Below are 6,000 nucleotides of genomic sequence, written 5' to 3'. Positions count from 1 at the left end.
GAAAGATGACACAATGACAAAAATACTGTTTAGAAATGAGCTGATAAAAGAATGCTTGGCCTCACATTTCTACTTTGGATATCCACTATGGCAGTCGTTCCGAACCTGAGGTACGCCAAAAATAAACAGTAATGGCGGACACTATGTATATGACTCAAACAATGCGCCCCCACTAACCTGTTGTCTACTCGTCACAAGCCTTGGAGTTTTTCGAGTGACTGTTAAAAAGGTGCACATGTTCCATCACATCTAGTGGCAGGTAATGAAGACAATGAAAATTCTGTTGAAGCCTCTTATACAATTAGCTATAATATTGCTAAGCATGAGACACAAAAAAAAAAAACTGCACAAATGCTGATAATTTGATAACTCTGTACAATGTAAGTTTAGAATTATTATTATTATCCAAAATTATTACAATATCATTTTCAAACAACACAATTCCATGAAGAATTAAAAATGTCAGAAAACATTGAAGAAATGGTGATACAACAATTAAAAAAGACTTTTTTTGCTACTCAAGTTGATGCAAGCACTGACGATGCTGGCCTATAAATATTACTTGTCACTACAAGGTATTTTTTAATGACAATAACAATTTTAAAGATAAACTTTTACTGTGTCATGCATTGATTGAGCAAACTACAGGAGAAGACATGTTCAGTGTGGTTTTTAACTTTCTGTAAAAAGGAAATTAGTTGGACTAATTCTTGTGCTGACTAAAATGAATGACATTCGTAATGAGAATGAGACGGGAATAATGGTTTGTAATTCATAATGAACCATAAATGTTGTAAACTTTGTCAAAGCCAACGCAACAACTCCAGATTGTTTTTTTTTTGCTAGGGGCTTTTACGTCGCACCGACACAGATAGGTCTTGTGGCGACGATGGGATAGGAAAGGCCTAGTAGTTGGAAGGAAGCGGCCATGGCCTTAATTAAGGTACAGCCCCAGCATTTGCCTGGTGTGAAAATGGGAATCCCCGGAAAACCATTTTCAGGGCTGCCGATAGTGGGATTCGAACCTACTATCTCCCGGATGCAAGCTCACAGCCGCGCGCCTCTACGCGCACGGCCAACTCGCCCGGTCCCGAATTGTTTAAAGTACTATATGACGAGATGGATGGTGTTCATTCCACACTGAAGTAAGGTGTCTTCCTCTTCAGTTCGCTCAATCAATGCATGACACAGTAAAAGAACTCGAACATGAACTACAAATCTTTTTTGAAGAACACCCTTTTTATCTGGCTTCAACGTTTTGCAACAGTGACTGGCTTCAGCAACTTGCTTAGTTAGCTGATATTTTTTAGAGATAAATAAACTCAGCTTAAGGGTACATAATGGCTTAATAAGAGTATTTAAAGTTTCAAACAAAATTATCGACTCCATGTTAAAAAATTGATTTTTGAAAACCTGCATTGAAAATAATCAGGCTGAAGTTTATTAAACACTGCACGGCTTCTTAAATGACAATAGCCTGGACCTAGGTATATCAAGAGTTCAGAAATAATGTAGTACGGTATTACACTTGACACGCCTCATGGTCTCTTCTAGGCAGTATTCCATATTCCCTAAACCTGAAGACGGAGACAACTATATTTCAGGCCCATTTAATGAAGACAATTTCAAAACTGCCAAAGTATCCGTTCATGAAAAGGAAAAGTTAATTGAAAGTGCAACAAATTCTTCGTTTTAAGTCGTATTTCAAAAAGAAAAAACTTTGATATTTCTGAACCAGCATCAATGAGGAATACGGACCCCTAAGTAAAAAAGTACTTCAAGTTTTAGTGCTACTAATACTGAACTAGTAAAGAGAGCTTTCTCTTCCTATTCTTACATTAAAAACAAATACCAGAGCAACCTCAATACAAGCTCTGATTTAAGAGTGTGCTTATCAACATTCAAACCTGTATGTCAAAACAGGCTCAAGGATCACATTAACAATAATAATGTACTGTACAAGTGACAGGTCATTAAATCTTAAATGTTTTACTTTTCTTTGCACATAATATGTAATTGTCTTATTTATATTTGATAACACAACATAAGGTACTGTAAAATACAACCATATTATAATTGTTTAGTTTTCAATAAAATGGAAAATAAGAATGCCTTGCTGACTATGTTAATTCTACTTTCCCAAACTCAAAAAAAAAAAAAAAAACCCATGCACATGACTCGTGAGATTAGTTCAAAGATGTGAGAAGCATCTGTGAGACTTGTTTTTATATCTGTAATATAAATAATATGTGCTTACAACAAAAACAGCTATTCCAATATTAGTATTAGCAAATAAAAGTTCAATCACACAGCCATTTCTCAGGCTCTGAAATAATCCTGCAAACTATATAGTGGGTGGCCCACCGGCTCTTTGTGATCTAGTTTTAATGCATCCCACTGCTCTTACTACAATTCTGAAATACACGATCCCTTTCCCTAAACCGGGTTTATATAACAAGATGTCTGGTTATAGGCTAGAAGATAGCCAGGAATGGGTACCTCGAATGAACCCATAAAACGAGCACAGATACGAGAAACACATACATTACAACAGGAGGTGCACACACAGACCAGGAGCAGCTATTATGTAGGCTAGGAACTGCACAGTGCATGTCAAATTTCGCAGTAGCTCACATGGCAAGGGTGCTGTGGAAGATGTGATAGTGGACAGTGCTTGCAGGTTTGAATCCTACGCAAATATATTTTTACCGCCAATTTCTTGGGATGTAGTAAGGCTCCATGCGTGATAGCTTTCACAGACCAATTTGTTTATTTGGCCTTGTAAAGGGCCATATGTATCATGTCATAGGGAATGGAGGTGGGTTGGACGAGAATGACGAAGTGATGGTCTGTGAGTAGGACACAGACGACCAGTTAGCTAAATCATACAAGTTGTGAGCTTCGTGGAGCGCAGCTAGCCAAAGTGTGCCCCATTGGAACGATAACAACATTCGATAGCAGAGAGATATGTAGCTGTACGATTTCCCCTCCTTCGAGGCAAGTCACAACATAAAGCATATTCATTGACTCATGATGTATTCTAGTGAAGAGTATGTGGATATGTTCCTCATCTATGGAGGAGCTAGACAGAATGCATACCCCTAGGGTATAAACATGGTTTTGATCCATATTGAATTGTGATCGTAATGGTCCAACTTTTCAATACGATACGACTATTATTGTGAATGCATACAAGGCACAACGCCTGTAACAAGAACGCTATCTGAATAGACGACAACCGACAGGCATGACATTTCGGAGTGTGGAAACAAGTCTGTAGGCTACTGCGTGCCTGGGAAGGACATGGCCTGTTCGAGATCATCCCATGAATTCTGCTCACAATGGAGAGGAGGTGTTGGACGCTGTCTGGCATAACACATACACTAGCACACAGGCCATTGCACAGGAGATTAACATCGGACGATCCTCTGTTATGTGAATATTGCATACCAAGCAGTATCACCCGCACCATCTACATTTACACCAGGAGCTCCATGGTCACTATTTCGAAGCCCAGATGGCGTTCTGTCAATGAACCCTACAGCATATGGACACTGATCCTGCCTTATTTGTGGCCACCTTATTTACGGGTGATGCACGGTTCCACAAAAATGGAATTGTTGATCTCCATCAAATGAATTACTCGAGTATGGATAATCCCGACTGGGTATGACAGGCAGTTTTTCAAGTTCGGACATGAATATATAGTGTGGCATCATGGGTGATCACCTCATTGGTCCCCATTTCTTTGAGGGACCTCTAATGGAAGAACATTATCTGCGGTTTCTCCAAGATGAACTACCACCGTTCTTGGAACATGTGCCACACTCCTTGACTGCTGCAGGATGTAGTTTCAACATGATGGAGTTCCACCGCACGTGCGGGTGGTCGACCGGAACCATCTCCTTGAGACGTATCCTATTAAATGGATAGAGAAAGGATGACCTGCCTCTGGCCCGCCAAATCGCCCGATATTACGCCCCTCGTTTTTTTTTCTGTTGGGCCATGAAAAACAACTGCAGTATGCACAGGAGCCGCTCAATCGTGGTCACCTTAGAGGATTCATCACTGAAGGATCAGTGGCGTATGCTGGAAACAAGACGTGGGCAACCACTAGACTTAGGTTACCGCTTTTCGATAGTTTGTTTAGTGAATGTCAAGCCCTAAGCGTTCTGAGCTGCAGCCAGTAGCCAATGGAGTAGTCTGCTGTGTTGTCAGTGCTGTTTGACAAGTTACTGCCCTGGCCTCTGCTACTGTCAATACTCAACACCTGATCAGTGGAGATGGTAGTCTAAGGTTTAGCAAATTAAAATCCGGCTTTGTGGCGAAATGGATAAAATGCTTGCCGTTGGTCTGATGGGCCCGGTTCAGTTCTCACAATTAACCCTGTCATACTCTTATTTCCCTTGGCATGGGGACTGGGTGTTTATCACGTCTTTGCCATTCATTTCATCCTCATTAGGTCACCACCAAGCCTATACAGTTGCCATGCACCATTATTATTATTATTATTATTATTATTATTATTATTATTATTATTATTATTATATTAAAATTTTTAATGTTACAGAATTACCAGCAGTCGTACCCATCATGCACTGATTTATTAGTTTCCTCGGGAGATCAGTGGCGGTGTCCGACCCATGATCACAGGTTCAATTCCAACCAACCAAAGAGAACACTAAACCTGAAAGATTGCATTTCATTTTAGCAGATCAACCTATAAAAAGAAAACTACATTACTCCTATAACAGTAGCCTGCAGTGGCTGTCTACAAGGATGTAGAAGCAAAAGGGAGTGAAATACCAGCACTCTTATCTGTACAATTACGACAGAAGTATAAGGTGAGGAAGTATATACGATAAGGATAAGGAACGCATGATTGCTATCTCTCTCCCTGGTTAGCAGTAGCGATCTGACAGACCAAAGCTTAGCATGCCTATCCCCTCCACTCCCCGCACCCATCTGGCATACACCAGCAAGCCGCATGAGGTGGGTCGAGGGGAGAGGGACGTAAAGCCCGGGCTGCAATGTCAGTCTCCGATGCCTTACACTCAGAAATACAAGCAACATTTTTTCTAACTGCTTTCAAGTTTTATAAATTGAACAATGTGTTACATGTTTAAATTATAATGTGCTTTACATTTCCATTGTTCACATTTGAGGTTTGGACTTCACCAATAGCCTTGGTAGCCCTCAGGATATCCCACTGTGAAGGATGCTGATCCGTTACGCCGGAGATGTTGTAACGTGCTAGACGGTCCTTACAACATCGCGGGCAGATCTGTATCCACTATGGAGCTCATCAGTTCGAGCAGGTGCTGCATTAAATGACGTGGGTAAACTGAATCCATGACATGTTTCGTAGTTTTTTCCAACCCAGCTCCATACCATATGTCACCATAATAACGGCCCTTTTTAGAGCCAAATAAATAAATCAGGGCGTGGAAACTATTAAGTATGCCACATCCATTGCAAATGGCTATTAAAAAAACTTGTGTGGGATTCGAACCCTTGAGCGCTGTTCACTTTCAGATCTCCGACCACGCCCCTGCCAACTGAATTATTGCGAGGCTTGATATGCAGTGGGCAGTTCCCAGCCTGTACAATACCTTTTCCTGATCTCTCTCTCTCTCTCTCTCTCTGTGTGCGTGTGTGTGCGTGTGTGTGAGTGCGTGTGTGCGCACGCGTGGTTGTAATGTACATGTTCTTTGTATCTGTGCTAGGTTTACGAGTTCATTCGTGGTACTCATAATGAATTAATAGTGGCACTCATGATTTCCTGCTGTTTTCTAGCTCGTAACCACACATCTCTTTATATTACCCCGGTTTAGGAAGAGGGACCGATGTATTTCAGAATTGCAGTAAACGCGACTAGTTGCATAAAACTAGATCGCAAGGGGCAGGCGGGTCACCCGGTATAAATGGTCAACCTGTTGAAATAAATAATACCTATAAATACCTGGGATACATCATTTCGGACAACTGGGTTCCTAAAGG

This window comes from Anabrus simplex, chromosome 3 (assembly GCF_040414725.1).
Source record: "Anabrus simplex isolate iqAnaSimp1 chromosome 3, ASM4041472v1, whole genome shotgun sequence".
NCBI lineage: Eukaryota > Metazoa > Arthropoda > Insecta > Orthoptera > Tettigoniidae > Anabrus > Anabrus simplex.
This window is presented reverse-complemented; position numbering follows the sequence as displayed.